We start from the raw sequence: 18785 nt of genomic DNA on the forward strand, positions 1-18785 counted from the left end.
CTTTTGGAATATATATGATACACTTATAGAATTCATATCGATAATAAATATTTCTGTTTCTACTATCAGCGAGCCCGAACTGGTCTAGGTTTTACGCCGGCTTCCTATCTCCATTACCGTACGTGAACACGACGCGCAATCTTAGTGTGCCATTCATGTCGCCATGACCAACTGCGCAAACGCAGTCTGAGGCATAGGGAGCCATCCGATTCTTGTGCACTGAAAGAAGGAGATGCAATCTTTACTTTGGATTTTTTTTAGTGCGTTGTGATGCATTGGTGACCTATGGGGGTGGGGTTCACACTTTTGGGATCACTTTTTCGGCTCGCTATAGTCAAAAAACACTCAATTTGTCTCCATAAGACCCCTTTCACACTTGTGTGACCTGTCCTGCGGCTGCAAAGTCGCATGATAAGAGGGGAAGGGAAAGGGATCACCGTTCCAGGTGGAAATGTGGATATAGAACTCTCCTCGGAACTGGAACACCAGGTGCCAGCTAAGCATATAGAAACATGAGGCAAAAAGGAAGCTCTAGACAGCCGCACTCCGGAATATAACCTTCATTAGTAAAAAGTCCAACAGATACAAGCCACAGCAAAAAAAAATGGGACAAACTTCTGACGCGTTTCACACTCATAGCTGACTAAGCACCGTTAAGTGTGAAACGCGTCAGTTCGTTTTTGCTGTGGCTTGTATCTGTTGAACTTTTTACTAATAAATGTTATATTCCGGAGTGCGGCTGTCCAGAACTTCCTTTTTGCCTGAAAGTCGCATGACAGGTCGTACCCCATGATTTCCAATGAGTATTTTTTGATATCTGTGCAAATTCAAGTCGCAGTGACATTAAAAGTAGTCCCTGCCCTGCTATGGTCTGACTTTCATACGACTCGAGGTCCATAGACCTCAAGATTACGCAGACATTGCTTTAAAGAAATTGCTTGAAGTTACATAGAGTTACATAGTAGGTGAGGTAGAAAAAAAAAAAAAACAGACACAAGTCCATCAAGTTCAACCTATGTGTGTGATTATATGTCAGTATTACATTGTATATCCCTGTATGTTGCGGTCGTTCAGGTGCTTATCTAATAGTTTCTTGAAACTATCAATGCCCCTCGCTGAGACCACCTCCTGTGGAAGGGAATTCACATCTGTGCCGCTCTTACAGTAAAGAACCCTCTACATAGTTTAAGGGTAAACCTCTTTTCTAATTTTAATGAGTGGCCATGAGTCTTGTTAAACTCCCTTCCGCAAAAAAGTTTTATCCCTATTGTGGGGTCACCAGTATGGTATTTGTATATTAAAAAAATATCTCCTCTCAAGCGCCTCTTCTCCAGAGAGAATAAGTTCACTGCTCACAACCTTTCCTCATAACTAATATCCTCCAGACCCTTTATTAGCTTTGTTGCCCTTCTTTGTACTCGCTCCATTTCCAGTACATCCTTCCTGAGGACTGCTGTCCAGTTCTGGGCACCATACTCCAGGTGCCGCCGGACCAGAGTCTTGTAGAGCGGGAGAATTATTGTTTTATCTCTGGATTTGATCCCCTTTTTAATGCATTCCAATATTATGTTTGCTTTGTTAGCAGCAGCTTGGCATTGCATGCCATTGATGAGCTTATCTACTAGGACCCCCAGGTCCTTTCCATCCTAGAGTTTCCCCCAGAGGTTCTCCCCCCAGTGTATAGATTACATTCATATTTTTGCCACCCAAATGCATTATGTTACATTTTTCTACATTGAACCTCATTTGCCATGTAGTTGCCCAAAATTGCATGAAAGTTGCACGATTTTCAGCTCGTACAAGTATAAAAGGGGCCTAAAGGGCCCCTTTCATACGGGATTTCTGATCAGGTCCACCTGTCAGTTTTTCAAGTGGTTCTGATCGGACCCTCCAGTCTCCCCTATGGAGTGGCGGATGACATGTCCACTGACATCCCCCACTATCCGATCAACCCTCTCCGCAAAAAAACACATGGATAGTGATCCTTTTTTCCATCTGTCTAGATCAGGGATATGCAATTAGTGGACCTCCAGCTGTTGCAAAACTACAAGTCCCATCATGCCTCTGCCTCTGGGTGTCATGCTTGTGGCTGTCAGAGTCTTGCTATGCCTCATGGGACTTGTAGTTCTGCAACAGCTGGAGGTCCGCTAATTGCATATCCCTGGTCTAGAGGATCGGATGAAGACAGACAGGCGGCCTTGTTCACACCTTGCTATAACAGAAACGGGGGAAGAAACAAGTGTCTGCCTGCGTTTTTCTGCCTGTGTTTCTGCAAACGTGTGGAAAAGGTGCTAAAACACCTGATGTGCTTGTGGTGCCATTATTTGTTAATATTATTATACAGGATTTATATAGTTCCAGCATTTTGCACAGCGCTTTACATTGTAAAGGGAGGGCTGTACAATTATAATACAGTCAGGACAGGAGGTCCTTGCTCGCAGAGCTTACAATCTAAAGGGATGGGGTACAAAAGGTAATAGCTGCGGGTGGGGATCTGATGGAGGTGACTCGGGTACAGTTCTTAGGTGGTGGCGGGATAGGCTTCCCTGAATAAGTGAGTTTTCAGGGATCGCTTAAAGGCAGACAGGGTAGGGGCTGATGGGGCAGGGAGTTCCAGGAGGATGGGAGAGGTTCTAGAGAAGTCCTGTAGGTGAGCATGGGAGGAGGTAACAAGGGAGCTACAGAGCAGGTGGTCTTGGGAGAAGCAGAAAATAACACCTCAAACATGGGTAGCAGCATAGGCGTGCACAGAGGGTGTGCTGGGTGTGCCTGGGCACACCCTAAACACTAAGTGGCACAGATTTCCCCCCTGTTGCCTGGGCCTCTATGTCCTTTACTGACTCCATCCTTTTTTGAATGAACACAGTGAGTGATCGGTACTGTTTCTTCACTTGCAAGTGCTGTGATCTGGCCCAGCCATGGTCATTATATGGCAGTAGGTTGGCTCTCCTGCATAAATCGCTTTAGCTGTATGCCTGTGGATTGAGCAGACTGGATGTCTGTTAGCAACCCGTGATCGCCTAGTACAGAGGCAAAACGGGGCTCTGCCTTTTTAAACAAGGCAAATCCTCATTCTGACAGGGGACATGACAGAGACCTACTATTCCCAGTCATCGGGAACAGTGATCTCTGTCATGTGCCTGGCAGCCCATCCCCCCTACAGTTAGAACACACTTAACCCCTTGATCGCCCCCTAGTGTTAACCCCTTCCCTGCCAGTGTCACTTTTACATTGATCAGTGCATTTTTTTTTTTAAGTCCACAAAAAGTGTAATTTGGGGTCAGATTTGTCTGCCGCAATGTCGCGGTCCCACTAAAAATCGCAGATCGCTGTCATTACTAGTAAAAACAATAAAAATAAATAAAAGTCCCTAAATCTATCCCATAGTTTGTAGATGCAATAACATTTGCGCAAACAAATCAATAAAAGTCATTGAGATCTTTTTTTTTTTTTTTTTTTTTTAACCAAAAATATGTAGAAGAATATATATTGCCTAAACTGATGAATAAATTTATATAGGGTATGGCAGAGTATTGGCACGGTATTGCGGATACGTGCATTTGTATTGCATTTTTCGAATGACAGCTGTATGGATTAAATGAAAATCATGCGATCTCACATCATACAGAAAAAATTAATTTTCGTTCATGTCTGATAATATCAGATGAATTGCCATGATTGGCTCTTGAAAGCTCTGTACCAACGATCCGATTATCGTATGATCGCTTCAAAAGCAGTATTTTTTGTATGATTTTCTGATCGTGTGTACGGGGCTTAATGAATCTGGCCATAAACAGCTAGAGCAGTGAGCCTGGGCTACCGTCTGTCCGCATCCTACCAGGGACAGAGAGAACGAACAAAGACCAAAAATCCTACAGCACATTCCCTGTTCGCTCCGTTTATAGACTATATAGACCCACACATGCACATTTCATATATATATATACACATATATATACACATATACATATACATACATACACACACTGTGTATATTTTTTTATTTTTTACATATATTTTTGATTTCATTCATTACACCTTTTCATGCTTCCCGTGTTCACCGTGGGGGGATTACCCATTCAGGATGCCTCAAAATTGTGCCGTCTGGTACCCCCTTTTGGGTTCCCATTGGTAAGCCATGCCTGATTATAACACTCCAAAATTATCTTATTACTTGTACTTTTGTAAATTGCATTCCCTGCTTTTCTATTTTTCTATTATTTGCAATTATATAACTATAAGATTGTATTCTTTATAGATGTTTATGGTCAACTCTGAAGAAGCGACCTCTGTCTCGAAACATGTAGAGGATTACGTTTGGACCTACATCTTTTCTCCCCATATTCTTGTGGGGTCTACCTGTTCTCTATCACTTGTAACAGTATACAATAAGCATTTTCTATATTTGTTGTATCCAATGTTCTTCATTTGTGTCCTTTTTCAATAATTGAATACTTTTATATGTACTTTGTCTAAATCCCTGGGTACTGAGAAGCTTAAGATCTCTTTAAACGCTTGCCGACCAGTGAACGATGATATACGTCGGCACAATGGCACGGCTGCGCAAATGGGCATACAGGTAAATCCCCTTTAAGAAGCGGCATTGTGGGCTCCCTGACCACGCCCATAGACTCGATGTCCGCCGGTGTCCCGTGATCGTGTCACGGAGCAGCAGAACGGGGAGATGTAAACAAGGCATCTCCCCATTCTGCCTAGTGACAAGACAGCTCTACTGCTCCCGGTCATCGGGAGCAGTGATCGCTGTCATGTCCTAGGTAGCCCATCCCCCTCACAGTTAGAATCACTTTCTAGGACACACTTAACCCCTTGATCGCCCCCTAGTGTTTAACCTCTTCCCTGTCAGTGTCATTTATATAGTAACCTGTGCCATTTTATAGTATTAATCACTGTATAAATGGCAATGGTCCCAAAATAGTGTCAAAAGTGTCTGTGTCCGCCATAATGTCGCAGTCACAATAAAAGTCACACCTTGCCGCCATTACTAATAAAAAAAAAATGCCATAAATCTATCCACCATTTTGTAGACGCTATAACTTTTGTGCAAACCAATCAATATACGCCTATTCCGATTTTGTTTACTAAAAATATGTAGAAGAATACATATTGGCCTAAACGGTGGACAAAAAAAATGTATATCTTTTTGGGGATATTTATTATAGCAAAAAGTCAAAAAATATTGCTGTTTTTTCCAAAATTGTCGCACTTTTTTTGTTTATAGTGCAAAAATTAAAAACCGCAGAGGTGATAAAATGCCACCAAAAGAAAGCTATTCGTGGGAAAAAAGGATGTCAATTTTGTTTGGGTACAACCTCGCACAACCTTTTCGGGTGCCGGGCACCTGAATTACAGCAGCGAGGGTGTTTTTGAAAGCACCTTATTAGAGCCGTAGGCTCTAATAGGCACCTGAAAAAGGTGAACGGTGGGCCCAATGCTGGGCGTTCGCTGTTCACTCAGTTGTGTGTTAGCAAAGCAAAGGAATTCGCTTTGCCAACACTGATCCACCTCTCAGCCAATCAGGTGCCCGGGTCTGTTACCTGTCACCTGATTCGCTGAAACGTCAGGAGCTGCGATTGGATGCCTGATAGGATGGAAGACATCGAGGAGCGTGCAGGATACCGCCGCTGACCCGATGCGAGACAGGTAAGTGCTGGGCGATGCACACCGGCAGCATTTGATGGGACACAGTAGTGGCAATTGATGGGCGCACTGGCAGCATTTGATGGTTCACAGTAGTGGCAATTGATGGGCACACTGGCAGCAGTGGCAATTGATGGGCACAGTGGCTGTGCTAGATGGGCACAGTGGCTGCAATTTTATTTTTTCAGTTTGTTTGGGGCAGTAGCGGCAATTGATGGGTACAGTAGCTGCGTTTGATGGGCACAGTGGCTGCGCTAGATGGGCACAGTGGCTGCAATTGTTTTGTTTGTTTTTTGTTTTGCCCCCCCCCCCCCCAAAAAAAATTTTTGAGCACCAGCCACCACTGCCTACATTGAATGTATGGATGGGAGAATTGGGTCATTTTTTCCCCCCTTCAACCTGGTGGATGAAAAAATAAATAAATAAAATAAAAATTATATATATATATATATATATATATATATATATATATATATATATATATATATATATATATATATATATATATATATATATATATATATATATATATATATATATATATATATATATATATATATATATATATATATATATATATATTAATGTACGGCCAACTTGTATGTAAGATTTGTTCGAGAAAGTCCATTCACTTCAAAATCGAATGTTAAAAAATAAATAAATAAATAAAAATGTTGCTTTTAAGTCATTTCAAAGAACATTCATAGTCATTGAATATATTGGCGTATTTTTGTACAAATGTTCATACGAAAATCTACTACTGTAAGTCCAACTTTTTGTTCCCAGAGTTTGGCTTTAGGACGCTCAATATACTGAATGGCCCCCTCGGGCGTCTATCGCCAACTTTACAGTTCAGGACTTTTCTACTACAGAGGCGGAGGAGGGGCGACTCATGAACTGGATGTTGCTCCAGATCAAAGAGAAGTGACAAAGTTGACCAGCTGATATCGGTAAACAGATTGGTGATTGGGCACTGTGACAGCCCTGCTAATTAACCCTCCACCAGGAGGTCATATTATGGGCAAACCTCACCAAATTAACACTAATGAGAGCGATTGGGGGGGGGGGGGGGGGCTGCGCTAAAATTGGAACATGGACCTAAAAACTGCGGGCGAAAGGTCGATCGCATTGTCTTCAATAATCAGGATTTCAGATTAATGCCCCATACACACGATGAGATTATCGGACGAATGAACGTCCGTTTTTTATTGCATGCTAATCTCAGATCGAATCTGATGAGTTTACTAAAGTCACGAAAATTCCCGCACGACATAAAAAAAATTCGTACGTGATGTCATGTGTTGTAATGCATTTGTATTGCATTTTCGAACGATAGCTGTACTGATTACACGAAAATCGTACGATCTAGCATCGTACGAAAAAAATTTCCGTGCACGTCCGATAGAATAATATCGGATGTACTGTTCGAATCGGCTCTCGAAAGCTCTGTACTAACGATCCGATTATCGTACGATCGCATCGAAAGCGGTATTTTCCGTACGATTTTCGTATCGTGTGTACGGGGCATAATGCCCCGTACACACGATACGAAAATCGTACGGAAAATACCGCTTTCGATGCGATCGTACGATAATCGGATCGTTAGTACAGAGCTTTCGAGAGCCGATTCGAACAGTACATCCGATATTATTCTATCGGACGTGCACGGAAATTTTTTTCGTACGATGCTAGATCGTACGATTTTCGTGTAATCAGTACAGCTATCGTTCGAAAATGCAATACAAATGCATTACAACACATGACATCACGTACGAATTTTTTTTATGTCGTGCGGGAATTTTCGTGACTTTAGTAAACTCATCAGATTCGATCTGAGATTAGCATGCAATAAAAAACGGACGTTCATTCGTCCGATAATCTCATCGTGTGTATGGGGCATAAGTGGGTGACGTGCTATTTGCTCCCTGTGCGGTAAATTGTTACATTGTTGCAAATTAAATATTGTTTTCCCCCTTTTTCCCCTTCTTCTTAGGCCCTGTTGACATATCGCATAGCGCAAACGACCCTGCTATGCGATTCTCAAAGCGCAACCGTCACATGATTCTGCGGGTCGCATAGGGCCAGCCCATTCACTTGAATGGACGGCCCTATGCGCGCTTGACACCCAAAAAAAGAAAAAACGCTCCTGCTACTTTTTCAGGTGACACGCTTCCCACGAATTAAAGGCCCCATTCACACTTCACAAAGCAGGAACTTGTTCCTACGTGCAATTTTGTGTGAGCGATTTTCGCACGCTATTACGCACGTCACGTCGAAGGCAGCTCATTCACTTCCATGGGCTGCCCTATGCAAATTTGTCGCAACCCCAAAAGAAGCTCCTGCTCTTTTTTTTTTTTTGGGTGTCAAGTGATTTTTAAAGTCGCATTTTGCCGCGACTGCAGCGCGATTCTATGAAGTGTGACTGGAGCCTTAAAGGTGTGGTTTGTCGCAATCGTTACACTATTTGGTCACGCGACAGTTGCGGCAGAACAACATCGGGTTTGCTGCGCCATTGAAGGATAAATGGCACCCAAAAGCACATTGCAGCGATTGTCGGGCAATTTGGAATCACGAGCAGAATCACCGCAATCCTACCAGCGATTCCAAATCGCAAAGTGCAAATTGGTCCTTAGGCTTGCTTTTCTGTCTGAAGCACAATCCGCGTTCGAATTGCTCTCCAGACAGCAATATACAGGCAGAGAGGAGGCACACATCTGGCAAACTAACATGCATTCACGGCCGTCAAAATGCACGCTAACGCAGTACATCACAGTATGGTGCTGCGTGATTTTAAAAATGGTGCCTGCAGTACTTTTTGCATGTTCCAGCGCATTTAAAGTACTGGGCTCCCCTAAATGCGACACGTCAGAACCGCAAAAAATACACCACGTCTTGATAAGCCCACAGGGTTCATGTACAGGGGCACATTTGCCTATAAAGTATGGATGCCATCACTCACAGAACATCCACAGTATCAGTTTATATACTTTGTATCCAATATGTTTATATACTTTGTATCCAATATGTTTATAAATAAAAACTTTATAAAAACTTTTTAGAATTTTTGTTTTGTTTTTTGTTTTGCTTCACGAGACAATCGCTTTTGGCATTTCTATCATTGGATCCGCATTCTAACCTCAGGGTTTTGTTGCACAGTTTTCTGCTCAAATTAAAAAAAAAATTTTTAAATGTTGAAAAAAAAATAGTAATAATATATGAATAAATGTAAAATAGATACACAAATAATAAATAAAATGAATCATATGTAATAATAAATAATTAACTCCTAACCTTAAAATATATAAAATTATTACTAATAAAACACCCAAATTATATATATATTTATTTATTATTAAAAATGTATTGTTATTATCAGTAATAATGATTAATTTTGTGTGAAGGTTAATTATTTTTAATACAATAGAATAATAAGTATTTTTATTTTTAATACAATAGAATAATATATATACAGGGCTGGACTGGCCCTGGACTTCATCATGACCGGCCCACTTTAACTTTGAGTGTCCCCATCAGCAGCCCCCTTCACATCAGAGTCCCCACCAGAAGCACCCACCAGCAGCCCCCTTCACATCAGAGAGTCCCCACCAGCAGCCCCTTTCACATCAGAGTCCCCACCAGCAGCCCCTTTCACATCAGAGTCCCCACCAGCAGCCCCCTTCACATCAGAGTCCCCACCAGCAGCCCCCTTCAGATCAGAGTCCCCATCAGGAGTCCCCACCAGCAGCCCCCTTCACATCAGAGAGTTCCCATCAGAAGCCCCCTTCACATCAGAGTCCCCACCAGCAGCCCCCTTCACATCAGAGCATCCCCACCAGAAGCCCCCTTCACATCAGAGTCCCCACCAGCAGCCCCCTTCACATCACAGTCCCCACCAGCAGCCCCCTTCACATCACAGTCCCCACCAGCAGCCCCCTTCACATCACAGTCCCCACCAGCAGCCCCCTTCACATCACAGTCCCCACCAGCAGCCCCCTTCACATCACAGTCCCCATCAGAAGCCCCTTCACATCAGAGTCACCATCAGGATTCCCCACCAGCAGCCCCCTTCACATCAGAGAGTCCCCACCAGAAGCCCCAACCAGAAGCCACCTTCACATCAGAGTCCCCATCAGGAGTCCCCACCAGCAGCGCCCTTCACATCAGAGAGTCCCCACCAGCAGCCCCCATCACATCAGAGTCCCCATCAGAAGCCCCCTTCACAACAGAGTCCCCACCAGCAGGCCCCTTCACAACAGAGTCCCCATCAGAATCCTCCTTCACATCAGAGTCCCCACCAGAAGCCCCCTTGACATCAGTCCCCACCAGCAACCCCCTTCACATCAGAGTCACCATCAGAAGCCCCCTTCACATCAGTCCCCACCAGAAGCCCTCTTAACATCAGTCCCCACCAGCAGCCCCCTTCACATCAGAGTGTCCTTCCTCCCCCTCCCACATGTTCTCACAGTTTTGAAGGCAGCTTTTCGTTCCGCTCTCCAGTCATGTGATAACAAGTGATAGGGGAGAGAGGAAGGAAAGTCTGCCGGCTGTTTATCTCCCCCTGCAGGCTGGAGGGAGCATAGCTTAATGCTCTCTCCAGCATATGACGGAGGTGCTCCTCCTAACAGGAGTGAAATCGTGATCACTCACTGTCTGTCAGGGCTGGCTTAGCCCTTCCTTCTCTGGGCTGGTCACTCAGCTGTCGGCTAATTGCCAGCTCTCTTCTCTCTCCACAGTTACCAGCTGTTCCTGATGATGCTCGTCTGACCTGCCTACTTAAAGCCTTCCAGCTCACTTCACCTCTGCCTTCGCCTTGGTCACATCACTAGAAACCATCTCCTGCAGTTTGTTTAAAGACTGGCTTGCTGACATCCCTTCTGGTTCCTTATCCTGCTTGCTGTTGCTCTACTTGGATCCCTGACTTCTGGCCTGGCTGATTACCCGATCTGGTTACTGGACTCTGGCTATGCTTGACTACGCTTTTCTATTTACCTTTTTATTTTTATTAATAAACAAGTGTGATTTAATTGTACTTCTGTCTCAGTCTGATTCATGGTTTCTGACACTGTCAGAGAGGAGCGGCTCCAGGACTGCACCTGACTGGCCCACTGAGCCATCGCCCACCGGGAATCTCCCGGTAGCCCCGATGGCCAGTCCATGCCTGTATATATAATTTATTGTTATTAGTAGTAGTAGTAGTAATAATTATGATTTATTTTAGGGTTTTATTATTTTTAAGGGTTAGGGGTTAAGGTTAGAGGTTATTTATTATATAGTATTCATTTATTGTAAGTATTTATTATTTATGAGTTTTTTTTGTGTATTTATTGTACATTTATTTATAATTTTTTTTATTAGTAGTAGAAGTAGTATTAACACCTGAAAAAAAAAATACATAATAAGACAATAAAATAAAAAATCAACTCTTAACCCAACCTTAACTCTAACCCCTTATCCTAACAAAAGAAAGATAAAATAAATAAATATTTGAGATATATATATATATATATATATATATATATAAATAATATGATAATAGAAATAAAAAGCTGATTTTTCTCTATTGGCTAATAAAAAAAATGCCAAAGCTCAAAAACGCACCAAGATTGCGCATAAAACCTTGTGAAAAAAATTCAGTGAAAAAACACTTAAAGACACTGCGCTCAGGTGTGAATGCAGCCCTAGCAGACGGTCATGCTGCAGCTAATTACACCCATCTCAACGATCACCGAATAGTTAAATGGTTCTCCAGTAAATCCTGTTCGGGAACAAACAAGGCAATCAAACAATGAAGTGCCGATTACCTTCGTCAATAGAGGCGGTTCCCGAGTCAGCAGCGGTCCGGCCAACAGTCCAGTGCGCTCGTGTCCCGACAGATCCCAGCAGACAAGTTCAAACTTTTCCCACCCCGGGGTGTCACATTGGGGAGAGGGATGGAAAGTGTTGTGTGGAGTCGCAGTGTCACATATCCTGTTCAGGTAACCTGTCTGGTGACAACACAGAGGTGTCTTGTCACACCTTGACCCTGTGTGACCCGACTGGTTCACCCCCATACATGAGTCAAGTCATACAGTCACTCCCAGGGACACAGGAGGTTAATTTACTTAAACTGGAGTGTGCAGAATCTGGTGCAGCTGTGCATGGTAGCCAATCAGCTTCTAACTTCAGCTTATTCAATTAACTACATGCCAGTCCTGACACCTCGCTCCTACATGTACAAATCTACTTGGATCTTACTTAGAACCCCCAAACATTATATATTTTTAGCAGAGACCCTGTAGAATAAAATGATGGCTGTGCATTTTTTTTATGTCACACGGTATTTGCATAGCGTTTTTTCAAACGCAATTTTTTTTTTTTTAATACATTTTAACCACTTAAGGACTGGACAAATTTGCCCCCTTTTTTGCGATACCCAAACAAAATGTATATCTTTTTTCCCCCCCACAAATAGAGCTTTATTTTGGTGGTATTTGATCACCTCTGTGGTTTTTATTTTTTGCGATATAAACAAAAAAAAGAGCTACAATTAAAAAAAAAAAAAAAAAACAGCACGGTCGACAGATCGGACTCTTTGACACTAAACCTACTTTCCATGTGTTTGATGCAGAAAAAAATGCAATGGACTGCAAGTGTGTGAGATAATACTAAACCCCAAAGCCTGCATTCACTATATCTCATCTCCCACAGTACACAGAACATGGAAATGCAATTATTTTACTAAATATAAACTGCTAAATGCCTTTTCTCATCAGCCATATATAGCAGTCTTGTGACTTCTATCAGTGTCTGGTTAAAGATTGTAGGAGGAGATTTCATTCTCCTCTGACAGTCCTATGAAGCTACAGGACCCCTGACCCCTCTGCCTGGACAGTGCCTATTGGCCCTGTGCTGATCACATGCATACCTCCCAAATTTTTGAGATGGGAATGAGGGACACCTATCAGCAAAAGTATGCAGGCATAGGACACACCCCTTGCCACTCCCCTTTAAAGGAGAATTGAACAAAAAAGATTAGTTAATCCCACAAGTTTTTTTAACCACTACTATTCCTTTATATTGGTTTTTGGAATTTTTGGAATTTACAAATGTAGCAATTTAGAAATCAGATGAAAGGTTTAGCACTGGAAAACACTTTTTTTATAAATAAAAAAAAGTGCATTTTATATACATCTCTACAGATCAGATCAAAATGAGGGACAAATGAGGAGGAATGAGGGACAGAGGGACATTGCTCCAAATCAGCGTCAGTCCCTCCAAATCAAGGACAGTTGGGAGCTATGCACACGCACCCTGCCTAGAAAAACAAAAACACAATATACACCACAATAGACATGGGCGCCGTCAATAAATTTGTTTTGTTCTGTTCCGTTACGGTTCATATTAAAATTATTTCGTACTTCGTATTTCGTGTCCGAAATTCAATTTCAATTCGCATGAAATACGAATTGTCGTTAGGTTCGTTAACTTGTACGAACGTTCGTTACGATGAATTTAAAGACAAAAATATACCTCAATATGACAGTCGATGCTGATGGAAGTTTGGTTTTTATCCGAAATACGAAATTCCGTTGAAGAATTTCCTATCCGAAATACGAATTTTCGTTAGATGAGGGGCTCCCACCATCTCTGTGCTGTGCTGATTTCCTCCTGGGGATTCGTAAACAAAAGTTCGTATTTCGTACAAAATTTGGACGCATGGCAATTCGTATTTCGGATCTTCCCGAACGTACGAATTTAGGGAAATTTGTACAATTTGAGATTCATACGAAATGAATCGCACATGTCTACACCACAATATACACCAAACTGAGCATGTGCAGAGTGTCTCCAAGGCTCTGTTATATCAGGAGGTGGATTGGGGACAGAAGAAGGGGAGGATCAGAGAAGACAGGATCAAACAGCCTTTTTACACAATGCAGAGGATTAACCCCTTAGGTTCCACAGCGAGTATAACCAGCACGCTTTACTGCATATACAGACTGATTTTACTATCTTGGTTCAGTAACACTTTAATGGATTGTGCATGTTCAGCTTTACAAGCACTGGAAGGACGGAGGGAGCGGGGGGGGGGGGAGGGGTGAGTCCGCAGCAGTTGCTCGGTCTCGCGCTCCGTAGTGGAGGCGGCTGTGTCTCGGTGCAGCGAAGCTTGTGAAATTCGCCCCTTGGCTCTTTCTTGTCGGAGTGAAAGCCACATGCTGGGCCGCGGCCGGCGAGCTTTGTGCCTTACAATTAAAATCCCTTTAACTTGTCATAAGACAAAAAACTAAATCAGAGCCCCTCGCTACTTTCCATTCTGCGGCACGCTTCCCTCGCTACCAATCCCATTTAAAAGGGCAGGCGGCGGGGAGGGGGCGGGGGGTTTTGGCGAGCGCACAACTTGGTAAAAGGGATTATGGGGTTGATTTACTAAAAGCAAATAGACGGTGCACTCTGCAAGGTGCCGTTGTTCCAGAGCTTAGTAAATGAGGGGAAGCTTCACTTTACAAAGAATACCCAATCATATGCCAGGAAAAACCCCCAAAAGAGACTGCATTCTTGCTTGCACATGATTGGATGATGGAAGCCAGCAGAGCTTCTGTATTTCATCATAGTTGTCTACCTGGATGGTGTTTTTGAAGCACCCGATTAAAGCCATAGACTCTACTAGGCTTCAAAAAGGTGACCCGTGAGCGCCATGCTTGCCGCTCACTTAGCTGCATTAGAAAAGTGAATGAATATTCACTTTCCTAACACTAAACCGCCTCTCCGCCAATCAGGTGCCCGGGTCTGTTACCTGTCACCTGATTGGCTGAAATGGCAGGCGCCACCACTGGACGCCTATCAGGAGGATAGGACGAGAGATGAGGACGGGAGGAGACGCACGGAGGACCCCGCTAGTCGCCATCACCCGCTGCCCTACCAAGACAGGGTAAGTGGACGGGGGGGGTCACACTGGGGGAGATTAGGGGCACACTGGCAGCATTTAATGGGCACACTGGCAGCATACGATGGGCACACTGGCAGCATTTGGCACAGTGGCTGCAATTGATGGCAGAATGGCAGTGTTTGATGGGCACAGTGGCAGTGTTTGATGGGCACAGTAGCAATGTACGATGGGAGTAGTAGGAGTCCCTACTTGCATCAAAGCCCCCACCATAATCAACTTTACAACTTGCCTTACATCAGGGTCCCTATCAGAGGCCTCTTAAAGGGATTGTAAAGGTATTTTTTTTTTTTTTTTAAATAACAAACATGCTATACTTACCTCCACTGTGCAGCTCATTTTGCACAGAGTGGCCCCGAACCTGCTCTTCTGGGGTCGCTCGGCGGCTGTCTCTGCTTCCTCTTGCAGGTACTTCTCACGTTCATGCGAGCTCCCTCACATGGTGAGAAGCACCTGCGGGCGCGCTCCCGTGATACAGCCGACGGCTATAGCCGCTCGCTGTATCACACGGCCCCGCCCCCGGCGCGCCGCGTCATTGGATGTGATTGACAGCAGCACGAGCCAATGGCTGCGCTGCTTTCAATCCATCCACTCCAGCCAATCAGCGGCCAGGCTGAGCGGCAAAGAGGACGGCGGGGGCGAGCGTGGGACTTTTGAGGGGTGAGGTAAGTAAAATGGGGGGGCTGGGGGCTCCGGCAGTGTGAGATGTTTTTTCACCTTCATGCATAGAATGCATGAAGGTGAAAAAACATTTACCTTTACAACCCCTTTAAATCAGGGTTTGCCATAGGGGTCCCCCCATTATATTTAGGTTTTTTTTAAATGTACAAAATGCAGCAATTTAGAAATCAGATGAAAGTTTTAGCACTGGGAAACACTTTTTGAAAGATAAAAAGGGTATTTTTCATAGTTACATAGTAGGTGAGGTTGAAAAAAAGACACAAGTCCATCAAGTCCAACCTATGTGTGTGATTATATGTCAGTATTACATTGTATATCCCTGTATGTTGAGGTTGTTCAGGGGCTTATCTAATAGTTTCTTGAAACCATCAATGCCCCTCGCTGAGACCACCTCCTGTGGAAGGGATTTCCTCAATCTTGCCGCTCTTACAGTAAAGAACCCTCTACATAGTTTAACCCCTTGACCACTGGGCACTTAAACCCCCTTCCTAACCAGACCAATTTTCAGCTTTCGGTGCTCTCATAATTTGAATGACAATTACTCAGTTATGCAACACTGTACCCATATGAAATTGTTGTCCTTCTTTTCACACAAATAGAGCTTTATTTTGGTGGCATTTATTCACCGCTGAGTTTTTTTATTTTTTTGCGCTATAAAAAAGAAAGATATAAAAAAGATATAAAAAAATTAATATTCTTTGTTTCTGTTAAAATTTATTTCAGAGTATTTATTGGCAGAGTATGGGTAGAGTATGGGCACCGAGCAGCGCTGTGGTCACTACAGATCCAGCCCACAGTGCTGTTGCAAACAGCAAACTCTCTCCCCCTCTCCCCTCGCAATGTGCAGATCGGTACAGAGAGGGGAGGGAGGAACCGGCATCATGACATGACGCCGATTTGTTTACGAGTGATCGCGCTATCATTTGATGAAGCGATCAAGTAGTAAACAACCGCTACCAGCAGCCATTTACCATGATCCGTGATGCGCCGGGTCTTCCCAGGGGGTCGAGCGTTGTTGTACAGTAGAACCTTGGTTTACGAGTAACGCGGTTATTGCGCGTTTTGAAAGACGAGCAACTTTTATTTTTAAATTCTGACTCGGTTTACGACTGTTGTCTCACAAAACTAGCAGAATGCATGATAATGGGGTGTGCAGTACCGCATTTGGCCAGAGGTGTGGGAGCGCCAGGGAAACTCGGAACGGTTCGGAGCCGTTTGGAAATACTCTGAATCACTCGTAAATACTCCGTTCCCGAGCTCAGCTGAGCTGCCTGAGTATTTCCGAGGCTCTCCAGTGCCCCCCCCCACATCTGGCCACATTCGGTATTGCATGTAATAGAAGTCCATGCGGAACGAATTATCTTCGTTTCCATTGACTTCTATGGGGAAACCCACTTTGATATGGAACGGATTATGCTCGTAATCGAAGGTTCCACTGTATTTATAATGGGGGGGGGGCAAAGGGGCAAAGGAACCAGGGAATGTAAAAAATAAATCAGATTAAACTTCAAATTTAAGGCTCACTTGCCGGGCTTGTTATAGGTGGGCAGTACCGAGGCATGGGGCACCGGGTACCTCTTCCCACACCACACTGGTCTAATCTATGGATGGACAGCATGCGTTGCTGGAGAGATCTGCACGCCACTTGCACTGACAGGTGATGGATACGACCTAATTAAAATGCATAATGGGCCCTAATAGCGCCCCGGTCGTACGCGCCATCTGGGAGACGTTTTAATTATGCCGAAAAATATTCACATGGGGAGGAGAATACTAAACCGAATAAATTCGTTCCAACTGCATGGATTATATTAAAATAAAACACGTCTTGGGGCGCCGGCGGGCAATGTCATTTACTTACAGGCGTGGCTGAGGATAACGGGGGGAAGAATGATAGAACTTTTAAATTATTATTTCTAGGCCTGACATTGAGTACAGGGAAGAGGTATCAGTCTGTGTATTGTGCAAAATGTGAGAGAAGATGATGGGGGTTGTTGTTCAATGACAGCTATAATAATGGAATGCACAGCACACAGCAATGGGCACCTGCCGCGATGCGTAAAAAATGCGCTGTAGTGCAACCACGCTTTGATGCACTGTTAGAACACATTGCAGAGTTTCATTTTTTTTTTCCTTTAAAAGTTTCGAGAGAAAAAACAGATATGACGATATGCAATACAGATATGCTACAGATATCTTCCTGTAGCGCACACAGGGGGCATAAACGGGGCGCAGACAACATTTGTTGGCAGTTTTCTTGCAATGAGCCCAGTGCTGGGACAAGGTCATCTAGAGCCGGGGGGGGGGGGTACATGCCAAATTGCACCCCCTTCCCCCCAAAACAAATCAAGCCCTAATCTGCATGCTTTACCCCCAAAGCATAAACTCACCCTCCTCCCAGTACAAATCAACCTTCCTGGCTGGAATCCCCCCTCCCAGCACAACTCCCCTTCCCCCTCCCCTCCTAGCACAAATGCCCCCAAACATCCCTACAGGCACAAATTCCCCTCCTAGCCCAAATCCCCCCTTAAAAAACTCCCCTCCTAGCACAAATGGCCCCAAACACACAGTGCCAGTGCCAAGACAAGGTCCTCTAGAGCCCAGGGTGAACAGGTGAAACTCTGCGTGGCCCCCCAAGATTTATTAGCATTTTGTGTCAGAAAAAAATCACCCCCCCCAAAATTTTTTTAAAAATCTAGCGCTAATCTGCATGCTCACCCCCTCCTCTCAGCACAAATACACCCCCAGCTGAAATACTCCCTCCAAGAACATTGACCTCCCCTCCCCCCAAAATAAAATTTAAAAAATTCCTCCATCTAGCACAAATTCTTTACCACTCAAATGTCCCCTTGAGCACCAATCCCACCCCCCCCCCCCCCAAAATGTCCCCTCCTGGCACAAATGCCCCCAAACACACAGTGCCTGGACAAGGTCCTCTAGAGCCCAGGGCAAATGGGTCAAGCTCCCTGTGGCACCCCAAGATTTATGAGCCTTTTGTGTAAAAAAAAAAAAAAAAATCCCCCTTTCCCACAAAAAATAAAAATCTAGCACTAAACTCCATGCTCATCCATTCCCCCTCCTTTCAGCACAAATCCACCCCTTGCTGAAATATTCCCTCGCAGAACACATTTTTGACTCCCCATTTCCTCCCTCCAAGCTCAAATCCTCACCCCACCAAAAAAAATGTCCCCCTCCTAGCACAAATCTTCTACTCCACAATGTTCCCCTCCAAGCACAAATCCCCCTCCCCCAAACCCAAATCCTTCCCACAAATTTCTCCTCCTAGCAATAATACCTGCAATCGTTCCCACTAGCACAACCCCACCCCCCCCCCCCAAAAAAAATATTTCCCCTGTACCAAATTTATTTTGTAGTACAAATCCCCCCACCTAGCACAAATCCTCCTGTCTCAACCCCCCCCCCCAACACAAATCCCGCCAAATCACCACATAGCACACCTCCCCAAATTTGCCCTCCTAGAATAATATTTATCCCTTGTCTCCCCCCCCAATTCCCCCTCCTA

General features: G+C 44.1%; 1 protein-coding gene across 4 annotated transcripts in view; it reads right to left on the reverse strand.

The window, feature by feature from the left end:
• The window catches only part of FOXN3 (forkhead box N3), a 267558-nt gene that overhangs the window by 172971 nt on the left and 75802 nt on the right, over positions 1-18785 (reverse strand). The window lies entirely within an intron of this gene.

This window comes from Lithobates pipiens, unplaced genomic scaffold, assembly GCF_037356315.1.
Source record: "Lithobates pipiens isolate NorthernLeopardFrog02 unplaced genomic scaffold, aLitPip1_a1.2 Scaffold_30, whole genome shotgun sequence".
Lineage (NCBI taxonomy): Eukaryota > Metazoa > Chordata > Amphibia > Anura > Ranidae > Lithobates > Lithobates pipiens.